Source organism: Heptranchias perlo, chromosome 8, assembly GCF_035084215.1.
Source record: "Heptranchias perlo isolate sHepPer1 chromosome 8, sHepPer1.hap1, whole genome shotgun sequence".
Lineage (NCBI taxonomy): Eukaryota > Metazoa > Chordata > Chondrichthyes > Hexanchiformes > Hexanchidae > Heptranchias > Heptranchias perlo.
Genome location: NC_090332.1, coordinates 53,251,428 through 53,272,561, shown reverse-complemented (window position 1 = coordinate 53,272,561; position 21,134 = coordinate 53,251,428). Strand labels below are relative to the sequence as shown.

General features: G+C 47.4%; 1 protein-coding gene across 7 annotated transcripts in view; it reads right to left on the bottom strand.

Annotated features, from left to right (window-relative positions):
* zdhhc14 (zinc finger DHHC-type palmitoyltransferase 14) overlaps positions 1 to 21,134 on the bottom strand; it is a 632,056-nt gene that overhangs the window by 381,324 nt on the left and 229,598 nt on the right. The gene's annotated exons all lie outside the window — the stretch shown is intronic.

Genomic DNA, 21,134 nt, shown 5'->3' with positions numbered 1-21,134 from the left:
TGCAATAAGATTGACAGAAGTTGTGATGTTGTCGTAGCCCAGACTGTCTAGCCTTTTTGGCTACAGAAAGCTCAGTGGTGGGTACGGTTGCCAACTCTGGTTGGAGGCATTCCTGGAGGTTTGATCACGTGACATTTCACCATGTGATGTCTGATCACACGATGTCTGATCACACAACTTCTACAAATGTTATTGTCTTATTAAGATTGGGTCCCCTGTAGTTGAGTGTCTTTGCTAGTGGTTTCGTGCCAGCAGCTGTTGTACGAGAAGTTTCAAGAACCAGGACGCCACACGTGAGCAAGTGAAGAGGGGAAACCAAAGGTGGGGGAGCAATTTGCAGAGGGGAAACCAGAAGTGGGAGAAACTTTGATTCTGCCAGTAACCTGTTCAAAAAAGGGTGTAAAGATAAACCCAGCAACTACAAGCCAGTCAGCTTAACCTCGGTGGTGGGGAAACTTTTAGAATGTGGAATTTGCTGCCCCAGGAAGCTGTGGAAGCTACATCATTAAATAAATTTAAAACAGAAATAGACAGTTTCCTAGAAGTAAAGGGAATTAGGGGTTACGGGGAGCGGGCAGGAAATTGGACATGAATTTAGATTTGAGGTTAGGATCAGATCAGCCATGATCTTATTGAATGGCGGAGCAGGCTCGAGGGGCCGATTGGCCTACTCCTGCTCCTATTTCTTATGTTCTTATAAACAATAATCCGGGATAGAATTAGCAGTCACTTGGACAAGTGTGGATTGATTAGGGAAAAACAGCACGGATTTGTTAAAGGCAAATTGTGTTTGACTAACTTGATAGAGGAAACAGAGTAGTGGTGAACGTTATTTTTCAGACTGGAGGGAGGTGTACAGTGGTGTTCCCCAGGGGTCGGTACTAGGATCACTGCTTTTCTTGATATATATTAATGACTTGGACTTGGGTGTACAGGGCACAATTTCCAATTTTGCAGATGACACAAAACTTGGAAGTGTAGTGAACAGTGAGGAGGACAGTGATAGACTTCAAGAGGATATAGACAGGTTGGTGGCATGGGCAGACACACGGCAGGTGAAATTTAACACAGAAAAATGCAAAGTGACACATTTCGGTAGGAAGAACGAGGAGAGGCAATATAAACTAAAGGGCACAATTTTAAAAGGGGTACAGGAACAGAAAGATCTGGGGGTATATGTACACAAATCGTTGAAGGTGGCAGGGCAGGTTGAGAAAGTGGTTAAAAAAGCATATGGGATCCTGGGCTTTATAAATAGAGGCATAGAGTACAAAAGCAAGGAAATCATGATGAACCTTTATAAAACACTGGTTCGGCCACAACTGGAGTATTGTGTCCAGTTCTGGGCACTGCACTTTAGGAAAGATGTGAAGGCCTTAGAGAGATTGCAGAAGAGATTTACTAGAATGATTCCAGGGATGACGGGCTTTAGTTATGTGGATAGACTGGAGAAGCTGGGGTTGTTCTCCTTGGATCAGAGAAGGTTGAGAGGAAATTTGATAGAGGTATTCAAAATCATGAAGGGTCTAGACAAAGTAGAATAGAGAGAAACTGTTCCCAATGGCGGAAGGGTCAAGAACCAGAGGACATAGATTTACGGTGATTGGCAAAAGAACCAAATGAGGAAAAACACTTTTTACACAGCAAGTGGTTATGATCTGGAATGCACTGCCTGAGGGGGTGATGGAGGCAGATTAAATCATGGCTTTCAAAAGGGAATTGGATAAGTACTTGAAGGGAAAAAATTTGCAGGGCTACAGGGATAGGGCGGGGAGTGGGACTAGCTGGATTGCTCTTGCATTGAGCCGGCACGGACTCGATGGGCCGAATGACCTCCTTCCAAGCTGTAACCTTTCTATGATTCTATGAACTAATGGTATCTCACTGAAATTGCACTGATAACTAATAGTAACACTGGCAACACTCAAGAATCCCCTCAAACCAATGGTAATTCAATAACTCACTGATAGTTTATATGTAACCGGTAGTAATAGGTGTAATGCCCCGGTATCCTACCTGTAACTAGTAGTAATCCTATAACCCGTTGATAATCACCCTATAGAGGGACGATATACTAGAGGGTTCAAAGACTGAATCTATTTAGTTAGAGTTTAGGAACAGAAAAGGAACTGTTACATTGCTGGGTGTTTACTATAGACCCCCAAATAGTGAGAAGGAGATCGAGGACCAAATCTGTAGGCAGATTTCAGAGAAATGTAAAAATAATGTAAAATAGGGAACTTCAATTACCCTAATATAGAGTGGAAAAAAAGAGTAAAGGGCAAGGAGGGTGAAGAATTTCTAAAGTGTGGACAGGAGAACTTTCTTAATCAGTATGTTTCTTGCCCAATGAGGAAGGAAGCAGTGCTGGATTTAATTCTGGGGAATAAAGATGAGCAAGTGGACTGTGTTTCAGTGGGTAATAGTGATCATAATATAATTAGGTTTAAAGTAGTTATGGAAAGGGACAAAGAAAATCAAAGGTGAAAATACCCAGCTAGAAGAGAGCCAATTTCAGTGATTTGAGAAGGGATCTAGCACAGGTGGACTGGAAACAATGATTGGCCAGGAAAGCAGTAAATGCTTTCTCCGCCTTCAAGGCGGAGATAGTTCAGGCACAAACCAAGTATATTCCCATCACTAGAGCTCCCTGGATGGCAAAGGAAATAGAGGTTAAAATAAAACAGAAAAAGGAGGTTTATGACAAATGTCAGATATACAATACAGTAGAAAACCAGGCAGAATACAGAGATGCAGGGGGAAATTGAAAAAGGATATAAGAAGTGCAAAGAGAGAATATGAGAATAGATTAGCGGGTAACATAAAAGGGAACCCAAAAATTTTTTAGAAACATATAAAAAGTAAAAGGATAGTTAAAGGAATGGAAGGGCAAAAAAGGAAATCTTCTTGTGGAGGCAGAGGGTGTGACTGAGGTACTGAATGAATACTTTGCATCTGTCTTTGCAAAAGAAGAGGATGAAGATTAATGTCGCAGTAGAGGACGGGGGAGTAGAGATATTGGATAGGATAAAAATAGATAGAAAGGAGGTGCTAAATATGTTAGCGTCACTCAAAGTTAACAAATCATCTGGTCCAGATGGAATGCATCCTAGGTTGCTGAGGGAAGTAAGGGTGAAGATAGCAGAAGCTCTGACCACAATCTTTCAATCCTCCTTGGATATGGGAGTGGTGCCAGAGGACTGGAGGACTGCAAATGTTACACCCCTGTTCAAAAAAGGGGAGAGGGATAAACCTGGTAACTACATGCCAGTCAGTCTAACGTCATTGGTGGGAAAATGACTAGAGACCATTGTCAAGGACAAAATTAATTCTTACTTGGAGAAGCATGGGTTAATGAGAGACAGCCAGCAAGGATTTGATAAAGGCAAATCATGTCTGACAAACCTGACTGAGTTCTTTGATGAGGTAACAGAGAGGGTTGATGAAGGTATTGCAGCAGATGTTGTATATATGGACTTTTAAAAGGCTTTTGATAAAGTACCACATATCAGACTTATTCGGAAAATAGAAGCATATGAGATTAAAGGGACGGGGTAACTTGGGTACATAATTGGCTAAGGGATAGAAGGCAGAGAGTAGTGGTGAACATATGTTTTTTAGACTGGAGAGAAGTATGCATTGGGATCCCCCAGGACCATTGCTTTTCTTGTTATATATAAATGACCTGGACTTGGGTATAGGGAGTATAATTTCGAAGTTCATGGATGATACAAAACTTGGCAACGTAGTAAATAGTGAGGAGGATAGTAGCAGATTTCAGAAGGACATAGCAGACTGATGAAATGGGCAGATACATGGCAGATACAATTTAATGCAGATAATGGCAATTTGGGAGGAACAACATGGAGAGGCAGTATAATTTAAATGGCACTATTTTGAGGGGGGTTCAAGAGCAGAGGGACCTGGGGGTGCATATTCACAAATCTTTGAAGGTGGCAGGGCAAGATGATAAGGAGGTTAAGAAAGCATATGGGATACTTGGCTTTGTAAATAGGGGCATTGAATAAAAAAACCCAGATCAGTGCGAGAGCAGAGAGCAGGGATGAAGAGGAGCGGCTGAGGCGAGAGGCCCCAGACCAGTGTGAGAGTGGCGGCGAGAGCAGAGAGCGGGAACCCAGACCAGCATGAGAGTGGCGGCGAGAGCAGAGATAAAAAGGAGCAGCGGCGGGGAGAGACCCCAGACCAGCGCGAGAGCAGAGAGTAGAGATAAAGAGGAGCAGCGGCGGGGAGAGGCCCCAGACCAGCGCGAGAGCAGAGAGTAGAGATAAAAAGGAGCAGCGGCGGGGAGAGGCCCCAGACCAGCGCGAGAGCAGAGAGTAGAGATAAAAAGGAGCAGCGGCGGGGAGAGACCCCAGACCAGCGCGAGAGCAGAGAGTAGAGATAAAAAGGAGCAGCGGCGGGGAGAGACCCCAGACCAGCGCGAGAGCAGAGAGTAGAGATAAAGAGGAGCAGCGGCGGGGAGAGGCCCCAGACCAGCGTGAGAGCAGAGAGTAGAGATAAAGAGGAGCAGCGGCGGGGAGAGGCCCCAGACCAGCGCGAGAGCAGAGAGTAGAGATAAAAAGGAGCAGCGGCGGGGAGAGACCCCAGACCAGCGCGAGAGCAGAGAGTAGAGATAAAGAGGAGCAGCGGCGGGGAGAGGCCCCAGACCAGCGCGAGAGCAGAGAGTAGAGATAAAAAGGAGCAGCGGCGGGGAGAGACCCCAGACCAGCGCGAGAGCAGAGAGTAGAGATAAAGAGGAGCAGCGGCGGAGAGAGGCCCCAGACCAGCGCGAGAGCAGAGAGTAGAGATAAAGAGGAGCAGCGGCGGGGAGAGGCCCCAGACCAGTGCGAGAGCAGAGAGTAGAGATAAAGAGGAGCAGCGGCGGGGAGAGGCCCCAGACCAGCGCGTGAGCAGAGAGTAGAGATAAAGAGGAGCAGCGGCGGGGAGAGGCCCCAGACCAGTGCGAGAGCAGAGAGTAGAGATAAAGAGGAGCAGCGGCGGGGAGAGACCCCAGACCAGTGCGAGAGCAGAGAGTAGAGATAAAGAGGAGCAGCGGCGGGGAGAGGCCCCAGACCAGTGCGAGAGCAGAGAGTAGAGATAAAGAGGAGCAGCGGCGGGGAGAGGCCCCAGACCAGCGCGAGAGCAGCAGGGATTAAGAGGAGCGGCAAGAGGCACAAAACAAAAACAAACAAAAACAAACAAAAAAAACACCTAAAGTGACGTCAGCACAAGGGAAGGAGCTGATTGGTGAGTGTTTTTTTTAAGTCTTTAGTTTATTTCTGGTAAGTTAGTTACTCTAGTAAATCGAGACATGACAGGGCACCTCGGTCTCGTCGAATGCACATCTTGTGCCATGTGGGAAGTCCAGGACGTTTCCAGTGTCCTGGACGGCCACAGGTGCAGGAAGTGTCATCAGCTGGAGGAGCTTGAGCTCCAGATTTCGGCGATTGAGCAGCAACTGGCAACACTGCAGTACATCCCCGAGGCTGAGAGCTACGTGGATAGCTTAAGAGTGTGCAGGCAGAGGGTGACCGCCAGACAGACAAGGAGGACCAGGCAGGTAGTGCAGGAATCCCGAGTGCATCTCGCTCTCTAACCAGTAATACTGGTGAGAGCAATGGTTCCTCCGGGGAGTGCAGCCAGAGCCAAGTCCATAGCACCATGGGTAGCTCAGCTGTACAGAGCGGGGGTGGGGGGGTTGCTGGAAGGAGGAAGGTCAGGAGAGCAATAGTGATAGGGGATTCAATAGTTAGGGGAATAGATAGGCATTTCTGCAGCTGCAGACATGATTCCAGCATGTTACCTCCCTGGTGCCAGGGTCAAGGATGTCACTGAGCGGCTGCAGAACATTCTGAAGGGGTGGGGGGTGAGCAACTAGAGTTTGTGGTCCATATTGGTACCAACGATATAGGTAGAAAGAGGGGATGGTCCCGCAAGCAGAGTTTAAGGAGCTAGGAAAGAAATTAATGAGCAAAGGTAGTAATCTCCGGATTACTCCCAGTGCCACACGCTAGTGAGTATAGAAATAGGTGGATAGAACAAATGAATGCGTGCCTGGAGAGATGGTGCAGGAGGGAGGGTTTTAGATTCCTGGGGCATTGGGACAGGTTCTGGGGAACGTTGGACTTGTACAAGCCGGACGAGTTGCACCTCAACAAGTGAGACCAATATCCTCGCAGGGAGGTTTGCTAGTGCTATTGGGGAGGGTTTAAACTAGCTTGGCAGGAGGGTGGGAACCTGAGCGTAGATTCAGAAGGGAGAGAAGCAGAGCTGGAAATGGAAGAGAAAAAAATAGTAAGCAGGTTTGGAAGGCAGAGGAAACAAAAAGGTTCGAAAATAGACAACAAAATGGTATATACTCCAATGCAAGGAGTCTAGTGATGAGCTAAGGGTGCAGATAGACACATAGAAGTTTGATATCTTAGCTATTACTGAAACATGACTTAGAGGGGCAAGAATGGCAGCTCAACATTCCTGGTTACAGGGTTTTCAGACAAGATAGAAAGGGGGATGAAGATGGAAGAGGATGGCAATAATGGTTAAAGAAACAATTACAGCTGTGAGGAGAGATGATATGTTAGAAGGATCATCAAATGAGGCCATATAGGTTGAGCTAAAGAACAAAAAAGGGGCAATCACACTGCTGGGAGTGTACTATAGACCCCCAAACAGTCAGAGGGAGATAGAAGAGCAAACAGGGGGATGGGAACCTGAGCATAGATTCAGAAGGGAGAGAAGCAAAGCTGGAAATGGAAGGCAGAAAACTAGTGAATAAGTTTGGAAGGCAGAAGAAACAAAGGCTAGAAAACAGACAACAAAGGAGTTTGGCAGTGATTAATGGTATATACTTCAACATAAGGAGTCTAGTGAATAGGGCGGATGAGCTGAGGGCACAGATAGGCACTTGGAAGTATGATATCATAGCTATTACCGAAACATAGTTTAAAGGACAGGAATGGTAGCTCAACATTTCTGGTTACAGGGTTTTCAGATGAGATAGAGAGGGGGATAAAAAAGGAGGGGGGGGTCGCAATATTGGTTAAATAAACAATTACAGCTGTGAGGAGGGATGATATGTTAGAAGGATCATCAAATGAGGCCATATGGGTGAAAGTGAAAAACAAAAAAGGGGCAATCACGCTGCTGGGAGTGTACTATAGACCCCCAAACAGTCAAGAGGGAGATAGAAGAGTGAATATGTAGGCAAATTTCTGAGAAGTGCAAAAACAATAGGGCAGTAATAGTAGGGGATTTCAACTACCCTAATATTAACTGGATACAAGCAGTGTAAAAGGTATAGAGGGCGCAGAATTCTTAAACTGCATTGAGGAGAACATTTTTAGCCAGTATGTAGCAAGCCCAACAAGAGGGGGCACACTTCCGGACTTAGTTTTAGGGAATGAAGCTGGGCAGGTGGAAGGAGTATTAGTGGGAGAGCATTTTGCTGGTAGTGTCCATAATTCAGTTAGATTTAGCATAGTTATGGAAAAGGACAAAGATAGAACAGGAGTAAAAGTTCTCAATTGGGGAAAGGCCAATTTTATTAAGCTGAGAAGTGATTTAGCAAAAGTGGACTGGAAACAGCTACTTGAAGGTAATTTAGTATCAGAGCAGTGGGAGGCATTCAAGGGAGAGATAATGAGGGTTCAGAACAAACATGTTCCCACAAAGAAAAAGGGTGGGACTGCTAAATCAAGAGCCCCTGAATGACAAGGTGCATACAGCATAGGATACAGCAAAAAAGGGAAGCTTACGTCAGATACTGAGAGCTCAATACTGCAGAAAGCCTAGAGGAGTATAGAATGTGCAGGGGAAATTCAGAAAGCAAAGAGAGGGCATGAAAAAATACTGGCAAGTAAAATCAAGGAAAATCCAAAGATGCTTTATAAATACTTAAAGAGCAAGAGAATAACTAAGGAAAGAATAGGCCCTATTAGGAACCGAAGAGGTGTGGAGGCGGAAGATGTGGGTACGGTTCTAAATTAATACTTGGGCCCTGATATTAGCGGGGAGGTGGGATGGCAGCGGGGGGGGGGGGGGGGGGGGCGAGGGGGGGGGGTGATTGGGCACGTGGGTAACCCGCCCAATAAAATCTGTCCGTTCCCCAGGCGATTGCGGGTAAATTGGAGCCACTTAACGTGGCTTCCGGGTTTGGCGTCTGAAACCTGCGCAGCGGACGGACTGCGCACCCGCATCACAGGCTGTCAGCTGGAGGAGCTCTATTTAAAGGGGCAGTCCTCCAATGGCTGTTCCTGGAGCAAACACCCAAATAGAACAATTGAACAGCCCAGTGAAAAGGCTGCTGCTAGATTCAGTGATGCCTCACTCCAGATGCTACTTGATGGCGTGAGCAAGAGGCGGGATGTGTTCTACCTGGCGGATGGGAGGAAGTGGCCTTGCTCTGCCACCAAGAAGGCCTGGCTCGAGGTGGCAGAGGAGGTCACCAGCAGCACCAACGTCTCCCGCACCTGGATCCAGGGCAGGAAGCGCTTCAATGACCTAACTAGGTAAGCCAAAGTGAGTACACTTACTCATTCTCCTACACTCTGTCTTCCACATCCCCGCTCCCACCCCCCAACTCATTCTGCACTGCCAACACCACTCTATCACATCACTCCTCACACCCACTCAAAGCTCATCCTCAACTTACCTGCATTTCCTCACTACTTCCTCATTTCCCCAGGACTCACCCCACCACTACCACTCATCCCAATCCTCATACAATGTCATGGCTTTGTCTCATACTCTCTCTCTGATGCATCTCTTTCACGGTCAGCCGCACCCAAACCAATGCATTCATCTGTTGGCCACATCACCATCAATCACGCACGAGTCTGTACTTTCTCCCCTTATAAAAGGGAGCCCAGAATGCACGGGAGAGGGCGAGGACTGGAGGGGGGCCGCAACAGATAGTCGTGCTCACAGACACGGGAGTAGTAGGCCCTGGAGCTGAGCCGCACCCTCGAGTGCCTGTCCGTTGGGGACGCCGAGACTGACACCCGACAAACGTTTGGTGTCAGAACTTTAACATTCAGCACACACAATATGAATTGATGTTAACATGCCTTGCCATCTTCAGCACCTCAACATCTGTGATCATGCTTAATATTGCCTTCTGTTTTATTACAGGGCCTTCAGTGACTGCTGTGACGGCGTAGGGCGATTCCTTAGAGGTCCTGCCGGCCTCTGAGGGTGCATCGTCACATCTGAGCGAGCCATCCACCAGCGCAGATACACACACCTCAGTGGGTCCCCGTCCGCAGTTAGTTGGGGTCGCACATGGTGAATTACCACACACGTGAGCACGAGCAGACACTGGTGGCAGGGCAGCTGTGAAGAGTGCGCATCGGTGGGAGCACTCTTCTCCAGACTCTGCTTAGCTGGACACAGATGCTGAACCCTGGGGGCCATCCATTAAAGAGGTGCTGGAACAGGTGCCACGCGCACGCTCCACAATTGCGCAGAGAATGGAGTCCAACTCCTGCATGAGTGGAATGGTGGCACAGGTAAGGGAGGGCATCTCTGAGATACTGTCACAGGGACGTGAGGGCATCTCTGAGATAGTGTGGCGGGTAAGTGCAGGAATTACTGTGATGGAGGGAAGGCTAGCCCCCATGGAGCTTCAAACACGGCTCACAAATTAGTCTATTCAGGCCCTGACAACGGCCGTTCGGACTCAGGGTGAACAACATTCTGCCGCCTTAAACACAGCAGGCAGATACACTAGCACTGGCCTTACAAAGCTTCACACATGTCCTCCATACTGTCGTCCAGCAGAGTGGTAGGAGTGGTGTGGACCTGGCCCAGGGGAGGGATGATGGCGAACGGATCAGATCAAAGCTCTGCAGTCCTGCCACATCCAGTCGTGAATGGTGGTGGACAATTAAACAACTAACGGGAGGAGGAGGCTCTGTAAACATCCCCATTCTCAATGATGGCGGAATCCAGCACGTGAGTGCAAAAGTCAAGGCTGAAGCGTTTGCAACCATCTTCAGCCAGAAATGCCAAGTGGATGATCCATCTCGGCCTCCTCCCAATATCCCCACCATCACAGAAGCCAGTCTTCAGCCAATTCAATTCACTCCACGTGATATCAAGAAATGGCTGAGTGCACTGGATACAGCAAAGGTTATGGGCCCCGACAACATCCCGGCTGTAGTGCTGAAGACTTGTGCTCCAGAACTAGCTGCGCCTCTAGCCAAGCTGTTCCAGTAGCTACAACACTAGCATCTACCCGACAATGTGGAAAATTACCCAGGTATGTCCTGGCCACAAAAAGCAGGACAAATCCAATCCGGCTAATTACCGCCACATCAGCCTACTCTCAATCATCAGCAAAGTGATGGAAGGTGTCGTCGACAGTGCTATCAAGCGGCACTTACTCACCAATAATCTGCTCACCGATGCTCAGTTTGGGTTCCGCCAGGACCACTTGGCTCCAGACCTCATTACAGCCTTGGTCCAAACATGGACAAAAGAGCTGAATTCCAGAGGTGAGGTTAGAGTGACAGCCCTTGACATCAAAACAGAATTTGATAGAGTGTGGCACCAAGGAGCCCTGGTAAAATTGAAGTCAATGGGAATCAGGGACAAAACTCTCCAGTGGCTGGAGTCATTCCTAGCACAAAGAAAGATGGATGTGGTTGTTGGAGGCCAATCATCTGAGCCTCAGGACATTGCTGCAGGAGTTCCTCAGGGCAGTGTCCTAGGCCCAACCATCTTCAGCTGCTTCATCAATGACCTTCCCTCCATCATAAGGTCAGAAATGGGGATGTTCGCTGATGATTGCACAGTGTTCAGTTCCATTCGCAACCCCTCAGATAATGAAGCAGTCCGTGCCCGCATGCAGCAAGACCTGGACAACATCCAAGCTTGGGCTGATAAGTGGCAAGTAACATTCGCGCCAGACAAGTGCCAGGCAAAGACTATCTCCAAGAGAGTGTCTAACCACCTCCCCTTGACATTCAATGGCATTACCATCGCCGAATCCCCCACCATCAACATCCTGGGGGTCACCATTCACCAGAAAATTAACTGGGACAGCCACATAAATACTGTGGCGACAAGAGCAGGTCAGAGGCTGGGTATTCTGCGGCGAGTGACTCACCTCCTGACTCCCCAAAGCCTTTCCACCATCTACAAGGCACAAGTCAGGAGTGTGATGGAATACTCTCCACTTGCCTGGATGAGTGCAGCTCCAACAACACTCAAGAAGCTCGACACCATCCAGGACAAAGCAACCCGCTTGATTGGCACCCCATCCACCACCCTAAACATTCACTCCCTTCACCACCGGCGCATTGTGGCTGCAGTGTGTACCATCCACAGGATGCACTGCAGCAACTCGCCAAGGCTTCTTCGACAGCACCTCCCAAACCCGCGACCTCTACCACCTAGAAGGACAAGAGCAGCAGTCACATAGGAACAACACTACCTGTCCATTCCCCTCCAAGTCACACACCATCCCGACTTGGAAATATATCGCCGTTCGTTCATCGTCGCTGGGTCAAAATCCTGGAACTCCCTTCCTAACAGCACAGTGGGAGAACCTTCACCACACGGACTGCAGCGGTTCAAGAAGGCGGCTCACCACCACCTTCTCAAGGGCAATTAGGGATGGGTAATAAATGCTGGCCTTGCCAGCGTTGCCCACATCCCATGAACTAATTACAAAAAGGGGACATGGAAGTGGGGACGCCACTCAAAGCGCACCCACGTCTCACCCGTTGCCCCCCTCTCAACCAGTACCTGCAATGCCGCCTCCTCTCCATGTGGCCGAGTCTGCCCATGCACAGGTGCAGGTGGAGCAGTCTTTGGAGGGGCCCTCACGGGCACCGAAACCCAAAGAGCGTAAGCCCAAAGTATCTAATCGGTCAGGGCATGAACAAGAGCAACCTCTGCTGCAGCCACAGGGGATGCACCACATAGAAGTAGTTGGAAGCGAAAGGCGAAGGTTTTGTAAGCACAAAGGGAATGCACAAGGGTGTTTGACGGTTGGATGTGTTTTTTATTTATTTTTACTTTTTGTTAAACGCACATTAAATATTATTATTGTCACCACTACTGCCACGTCTTGGCCATTCTTGACTGGCTTCTGTAATAAGGCCCTTTCACGAGGTTCACCATGAACGGCGACACTTGATGCCACCCATTGGGTCACTCTAGAGTGGGCGTATGTGTAGTTGCAGGACTACTTTGTGCAGGGAGGAGGTGGGGGCTGATGTGGCTGCTGCTCTATCCAGGTGGTGAGGACTGGAGTCTTCACACTGTCTGATGTTAGGAGAACCGTTCACATATCAGTGACTCCCTGGCCTCACGAGCAGCCAGGTGAGCAGCTGTTCTGCCCATGGGTTGCTCCTCCTCCGCCTCCTCCTCAATGTGGGTGGCAGATTGGATGGGGCCTCCTCAAGCGGCACCCCTCTCTGTTGTGACATGTTGTGCAGGGCATCTTGAGCAGCCCTATAGCATGCTCAATTGTAGACCTGGAAGCGATGTAGCTGTCGTTATATCGATGCTGTTGCTTGGTGGTGGGGTTCCTCAGAGGTGTCATGAGCCATGTCCGCGAGGAGCCAGCCCTTAAGGATGTTCAGTGCGTGGAAGAGGGGCGAGGTGTTGGACTCCCAGAGGATGAAGGAATCGTGGCAGCTGCCAGGGTATCTGGCGCACACGTAAAGGAATCTCTTGCGGTGGTCACAAACGAGCTGAGTGTTGATGGAGTGATAGCCCTTCCTGTTGATGAACAGTTCTGGTTCGTGTGGAGGTGCTCGTATTGCTATATGGGTGCAATCGATTACACCCTGCACCCGTGGGAAGCCGGCCACAGCGTGGAATCCCATTGCCCTCTCCGTCTGGCTGAGTTTGTCCTTGGGGAAGTTGACGTAGTGCGAGGCCCTGCGAAACAAGCCGTCGGTGACCTGCCTTATGCACTGTGTGCAGACGACTGAGAGACCCCAGCGATGTCCCCGGTGGCACCCTGGAATGATCCGGAGGCGAAGAAATTGAGGGCAGTGTTGTTTTTGACAGCGACAGGTAAGGAGATGGTGCTCGGCCCAGCCGGGAGCAGCGCGGCATGAAAGAGGCTACAGATGTCTGTGACTACCTAGCGATTGACTCTGAGACTCAGTATGCACTGCTCCTCAGAGAGGTCCAAGAAGCTGAACCTTGGTCTATCGACCCTGTTGCGAGGGTAGTGCCTCCTGCGATGTCGCTCTCTCTGTTGTTGCCCTCCATGCTGTTGTGCAGGTGCCTGTGGCGCAGCATTGTGTTGTGGAGCTCCAAGTGGCATAGGTGGACACCCTGCCTGGCGAGGCTGGTGATGTTGCTCGTCCTCGGATGAAGTGGTGAATGCAGCCACGGCGCCCCCCCATCCTGATGGTGTGAGTTTGAGGGGGTCCGCAAAGTAGGTAAATATGTTTGCCCAGCAGAGTTCTGGCTGGAAAGTAAGAATTTTGAGTGAAAATACAAACGTCCTGCAGCCAAAACTTTGTCTGAAGTGACAGAGTGCCCTGCTGCAATAAATGAGGTTTTCTCCCCACCTGTCAAATAATCACTTGCATCTGCACTGGCTGCTGGCTGAAACATGTCTGTTGCAACAGGGAGTGTTTCCCACAGCACGGGAAACATGCTGAGGATACTTCAAAATTGAACCCCTGCCAAAATGTCGACTCAATCAGGTATCTCAAGTACTTTACTTTAACTATGTGTAAAAGTATGTAAATTATCATCCCGCCGTCTTTAATTGCCAGTGGGACTCCCGCATTCGGGAGGCGCGTGTGCACTGGAGAACCTGGAAGTCAGCGGGTTGGAGCCGGGCTCCAAACCCGCTCCGGATTTGCATGATTTTAGGAGCACCCCCCCCCCCCGCCAGCCCCCAACGCACCTGCTTCGCCATCTGAAAATCGGCCCCTTTGCATCTGTCTTCACAAAAGAGAGGAACGTTGCAGATATTGTATTTGAGGTGGAGGAGTGTGAAATATTGGATGGGATAAACATAGCGAGAGAGGGTTAAGTATCTTTGAAAGTAGATATATTTTTTTTTTATTCGTTCATGGGATGTGGGCGTCGCTGGCGAGGCCAGCATTTATTGCCCATCTCTAATTGCCCTTGAGAAAGTGGTGGTGAGCCGCCTTCTTGAACCGCTGCAGTCCGCGTGGTGAAGGTTCTCCCACAGTGCTGTTAGGAAGGGAGTTCCAGGATTTTGACCCAGCGACGATGAAGGAACGGCGATATATTTCCAAATCGGGATGGTGTGTGACTTGGAGGGGAACATGCAGGTGGCGTTGTTCCCATGTACCTGCTGCTCTTGTCCTTCTAGGTGGTAGAGGTCACGGGTTTGGGAGGTGCTGTCGAAGAAGCCTTGGCGAGTTGCTGCAGTGCGTCCTGTGGATGGTACACACTGCAGCCACTTTGCGCCGGTGGTGAAGGGAGTGAGTGTTTAGGGTGGTGGATGGGGTGCCAATCAAGCGGGCTGCTTTGTCCTGGATGGTGTCGAGCTTCTTGAGTGTTGTTGGAGCTGCACTCATCCAGGCAAGTGGAGAGTATTCCATCACACTCCTGACTTGTGCCTTGTAGACGGTGGAAAGGCTTTGGGGAGTCAGGAGGTAAGTCACTCGCCGCAGAATACCCAGCCTCTGATCTGCTCTTGTAGCCACAGTATTTATATGGCTGGTCCAGTTAAGTTTCTGGTCAGTGGTGACCCCCAGAATGTTGATGATGGGGGATTCGGCGATGGTAATGCCGTTGAATGTCAAGGAGAGGTGGTTAGACTCTCTCTTGTTGGAGATGGTCATTGCCTGGCATCGACAGGCCCGGATGAAATGTATCCCAGGCTGTTAAACGAAGCAAGGAAGGAAATAGCAGAGGCTCTGACCATCATTGTCCAAGCCTCCTTGGCTATAGGCATGGTGCCGGAAAACTGGAGGTCTGCTAACATTGTACCGTTGTTTAAAAAGGGAGAAAGAGATAGACCGAGTAATTATAGGCCAGTCATTCTAACCTCGATGGTGGGTAAATTATTGGAATCAATTCTGAGGGACAGCATAAATCGTCATTTAGAAAAGCACGGGTTAATCAAGGACAGTCAGCATGGATTTGTTTTGGGAAGGTCAAGTCTGACCAACTTGATTGAATTTTTTGAGCAGGTAACAAGAGGGTCGATGATGGTAACGCGTTTGATGTAGTCTGCATGGATTTTAGCAAGGCTTTTGACAAGGTCCCACATGGCAGACTGGTCAATAAAGTAAAAGCACATGGGATCCAAGGGAAAGTGGCTAGTTGGATCCAAAATTGGCTCAGTGGCAGGAAGCAAAGGGTAGTGGTTGATGGGTGTTTTTGCGACTGGAAGGCTGTTTTCAGTGGTATATATTAATGATTTCGATTTGATCAAGAAATTTGCAGATGATACAAAAATTGGCCGTATGGTTGATAGTGAGGAGGAAAGCTGTAGACTGCAGGAAGATATCAATGTACTGGTCAATGGAATTCAATCCAGGGAAGTGTGAGTTAATGCATTTGGGGAGAGCAAACAAGGCAAGGGAGTACACAATAAATGGGAGGATACTGAGAAGTGTAGAGGAAGTGAGGGACCTTAGATGCATGTCCCTGAAGGTAGCAGGACAGGTAGATAAGGTGGTTAAAAAGGCATATGGGATAGGAACAGGAGTAGGCCATTCAGCCCCTCGTGCCTGCTCCGCCATTTGATAAGATCATGGCTGTTCTGTGATCTAACTCCATATATCTGCCTTTGGCCCATATCCCTTAATACCTTTGGTTGCCAAAAAGCTATCGATCTCATGTTTAAATTTAGCAATTGAGCTAGTATCAATTGCCGTTTGCGGAAGAGAGTTCCAAACTTCTACCACCCTTTGTGTGTCGAAATGTTTTTTAATCTCACACCTGAAAGGTCTGGCTCTAATTTTTAGACTGTGCCCCCGACTCCCAGAATCCCCAGCCAGTGGAAATAGTTTCCCTCTATCCACCCTATCTGTTCCCCTTAATATCTTATAAACTTCGATCAGATCACCCCTTAACCTTCTAAACTCTAGAAAATACATCCCCAATTTGTGTAATCTCTCCTCGTAACTTAACCCTTGAAGTCCGGGTATCATTCTAGTAAACCTACGCTGCACTCCCTCCAAGGCCAATATGTCCTTCCGAGGGTGCGGTGCCCAGAACTGCTCACAGTACTCCAGGTGCGGTCTAACCAGGGTTTTGTATAGCTGCAACATAACTTCTGCCCCCTTGTACTCTAGTCCTCTGGATATAAAGGCCAACATTCCATTTGCCTTCTTGATTATTTTCTGCACCTGTTCATGACACTTCAATGATCTATGTACCTGAACCCCTAAGTCCCTTTGGACATCCACTGTTTTTAACTTTTTACCATTTAGAAAGTACCCTGTTCTCTCCTTTTTTGATCCAAAGTGGATGACCTCACATTTGTCTACATTGAATTCCATTAGCCACAGTTTTGCCCATTCATCTAATCTATCAATATCGCTTTGTAATTTTATGTTTTCATCTACACTGCTTACAATGCCACCAATCTTTGTGTCATCGGCAAACTTAGATATGAGACTTTCTATTCCTTCATCTAAGTCGTTAATAAATATTGTGAATAATTGAGGCCCCAACACAGATCCCTGCGGGACTCCACTTGTCACATCCTGCCAATGTGACTACCTACCCATTATCCCTACTCTCTGTCGCCTTTCGCTCAGCCAACTTCCTAACCAAGACCGTACTTTTCCCTCGATTCCATGGGCTTCTACCTTAACTTACTTTCCTTTATTAGCCGAGGCATAGAATATAAGAATATAAGAGCAGGGAGGTTATGCTCGAATTGTGTAAAACACTAGTTAGGCCACAGCTTGAGTACTGCATACATAAGAACATAAGAAATAGGAGTAGGCCAATCGGCCCCTCAAGCCTGCTCCGCCATTCAATAAGATCATGGCTGATCTGATCCTAACCTCAAATCTAAATTCATGTCCAATTTCCTGCCCGCTCCCTGTAACCCCTAATTCCCTTTACTTCTAGGAAACTGTCTATTTCTGTTTTAAATTTATTTAATGATGTAACTTCCACAGCTTCCTGGGGCAGCAAATTCCACAGACCTACTACCCTCTGAGTGAAGAAGTTTCTCCTCATCTCAGTTTTGAAAGAGCAGCCCCTTATTCTAAGATTATGCCCCCTAGTTCTAGTTTCACCCATCCTTGAGAACATCCTTACCGCATCCACCCGATCAAGCCCCTTCACAATCTTATATGTTTCAATAAGATCGCCTCTCATTCTTCTGAACTCCAATGAGTAGAGCCCCAATCGACTCAACCTCTCCTCATATGTCCACCCCCTCATCCCCGGGATTAACCAAGTGAACTTTCTTTGTACTGCCTCGAGAGCAAGAATGTGTTTTCTTAAGTATGGACACCAAAACTGTATGCAGTATTCCAGGTGCGGTCTCACCAATACCTTATATAACTGCAGCAATACCTCCCTGTTTTTATATTCTATCCCCCTAGCAATAAAAGCCAACATTCCGTTGGCCTTCTTGATCACCTGCTGCACCTGCATACTAACTTTTTGATTTTCTTGTAGTAGGACACCACATTACAGAAAAGATGTGATTGCTTTAGATAGGCTACAGAGGAGGTTTACGAGCATATTGTCAGGGCTGGAGAATTTTAGCTATGAGAAAAGATTGGATAGGCTGGGATCGTTTTCTTTGGAACAAAGGAGGCCGAGGGGAGATTTAATTGAGGTGGATTAAATTATGAGGGGCCTAGATAGACTGGACGGGGAGAACCTATTTCCTTGAACAGAGGGGTCAGTGACGAGGGGGCAGAGATTTAAAGTAATTGGTAGAAGGATTAGAGGGGAGCTGAGGAGAATTTTTTTCACCCAGAGGCTGGTGGGGGTCTGGAATTCACTGCCTGAAAGGGTGATAGAGGCAGAAACCCTCAACTCATTTAAAAAGTGCTTGGATGTGCAATTGAAGTGCCGCAACCTACAGGGCTACGGACCAAGTGCTGGAAAGTGGGATTAGGCTGGATAGCTCTTTTTCGGCCGGCACGGATACGTTGGGCCTCCTTCTGTGCCGTAATGTTCTATGATTCTATGAAAAACAAGGAAGTCATGCTAAACCATTACAAATCACTGGTTAGGCCTCAGCTGGAGTATTGTGTACAATTCTGGGCATCCCACACTTTGGGAAGGATATCAAGGCCTTGGAGAGGGTACAGAGGAGGTTTACCAGGATGATAACAGGGATGAGAGACTTCAGTCATGTGGAGAGATTGGAGAAGCTGGGATTGTTCTTCTTAGAGCAGAGTAGGTTAAAGGGAGATCTAATGGAGGTATTCAAAATTATGAGGGGTTCTGATAGAGCAAGTAGGGAGAAACTGTTTCTTCCAGTAAGTGGGTCGGTGACCAGAGGTCACAGGTTTAAAATATATTGGCAAAAGAACTAGAGGGGAAATGAGAATTTTTTCACACAGAGGGTTGTTAAGATCTGGAATGCACTATCTGAAAGAGTGGTGGATGCAGATTCCACAGGAACTTCCAAAAGGCAATTGGACATGTACTTGAAGAGAACTAATTTGCATGGTTTTGTGGAAAAAGCTGGGGTGTGGGACTAAATCAGACAGCTCTTTCAAAGAGCCGGCACAAGCACGACGGGCCGAATGACCTCCTTCTGTGCTGTAAGATTCTATGCAACCATAGCCAGAAATCCCCTGCACTGCACAATAGGCCCCATCTCTCTCCCTGTCGCCTTGGACTCTGGTTTGGACTCCAGATCCATGTGAAGGTGACAACTCTGAAGTAGGAACCTCAGTCTGATCTGTACTTGAACTTTGCATGTCAAAACCGACCAGCACAGACCTGAACCAAACCAAGAGAGCGCACAAAGGGCAGTAAGAACATAAGAAATAGGAGCAGGAGTAGACCAAACCGCCCCTTGAGCCTGCTCTACCATTCAATCAGATCATGGCTGATCTTCAACCTCAACTCTACTTTCCTGCCTGATCCCCATATCCCTTGATTCCCTTAGAGTCCAAAAATCTATCCATCTCAGCCTTGAATATACTCAACGACTCACCATCCACAGCCTTCTGGAGTAGAGGATTCCAATGATTCACAACCCTCTGAGTGAAGAAATTCCTCCTCATCTCAGTCTTAAATGGCCAACCCCTTATCCTGTGACTATGCCCTCTCATTCTAGACTCTCCAGCCAGGGAAAACAACCTCTCAGCATCTACCCTGTCAAGCCCCCTCAGAATCTTATATGTTTCAATGAGATCACCTCTCATTCTTCTAAACTCCAGACAGTAAAGGCCCATTCTACTCAACCTCTCCAACATTTCCTGATTCCCCAATATAATTTCTCCCGACTCAGCCTCTAGGGGACCAACGTTTACTTTTGCTACTCTCTTCCTTTTTACATACTCTTACAATCCGTTCTTACATTTCTTGCTAGTTTACTTTCATATTCTACTTTCTCCCTTTTTATCAATTTTTTGGTCCTTTGCTGGTTTCTAAAACTCTCCCAAACCTCAGGCTTACTACTCTTCTTGGCAACATTATAGGCATCTTTTAATCTAATACCATCCTTAACTTCTTTAGTTTGCCACAGGGGAATTATTTTTCCCAAGGATTTTTTATTCCTCAATGTATATTTGTTAAGAACATTGAAATATTTCTTTAAATGTTTGCCATTGCTTTTCAACCGTCTTACCCTTTAATTTAATTTTCCAATCTACCTTAGCCAACTCTCCCCTCATGACCTATGTAATTGGTTTTATTTAAGTTTAAGACTCCAGTTTCGGACTTAAGTATGTCACTCTCAAACTCAATGTGAAATTCTATCATATTATGATCATTCTTCCCCAAAGGATCCTTTACTGAAAGATTACTAATTAACCCTGTCTCATTACACAATACAAGATCTAAAATAGCCTGCTCCCTGGTTGGTTCCATGATGTATTGCTCTAGGGAACTGTCTCCAATGCATTCCAGGAACTGATCCTCCAAACTACCTTTGCCAATTTGATTTGTCCAGTTTATATGAAGATTAAAATCCCACATGATTACCATATTACGTTTGTTACAAGCTCCTATTATTTCATAATTAATACTCTGTCCAACGGTATAGCTACTCCCACCAGTGTTTTCTGCCCCTTGTTATTTCTTATTTCCACCCATACTGATTCTACTTCCTGATCTTCCGAGCAGAGATCCTTTCTCACCACTTTCCTTATGTCATCCTTTATTATTAGAGCTACATCCCCTCCTTTTCCATTCTGCCTGTCTTTTCTAAACGTCATCTAACCTGGAATTATTTAGTTCCCAATCTTGGTCACTTTGCAACCATGACTCTGTGATGGCTATTAGATCCAATCCATTTATCTCTGTGCAACTAATTCATCTATCTTGTTACGAATGCTCCATGCATTCAGATAAAGAGCCTTTAATTTTGACTTTTTACCATTTTTTCCTGCTTTGCCTTACTTGTTGATGCTCTATTACCGGTAAACTCTCTGTCCCTTCCTGCCACACTCTGCTTAACTTTACCCAAATCACTACACTGCTCTGTTGCCTTGACTTTTCTCATTAGATTTCTAAATTTCCCCTCACCTGACCCCTCCCCCCCCCATCTCCTTTTTAGTTTAAAGCCCTATCTACAGCCCTAGTTATTCGATTCACCAGGATGCTGGTCCCAGCCCGGTTTAAGTGGAGCCCGTCCCATCGGAACAGCTCCCTTTCTCCAGTACTGGTGCCAGTGCCCCATGAATCGAAACCCCTGTCTTCCACACCAGTCTTTGAGCCACACATTTAACTCTCTGATCTGTTTGACACTATGCCGATTTGCACGTGGCTCAGGTAGTAATCCAGAGATTATTACCTTTGAGGTTCTGCTTATTAATTTACACCCTAGCTACTCAAACTGTCTCAGCAGAACCTCATTCTTAGTTCTGCCTATGTCATTGGTTCCTACGTGTTCCATGACAACTGGATCCTCCCCCGCATGCTCCAAGTTCTTTTCCAGCCGCAAGGAGATGTTATTAACCTTGGCATTGGGCAGGCAACACAGCCTTCGGGACTCTCGGTCGCGGCTGCAGAGAACAGTGTCTATCCCC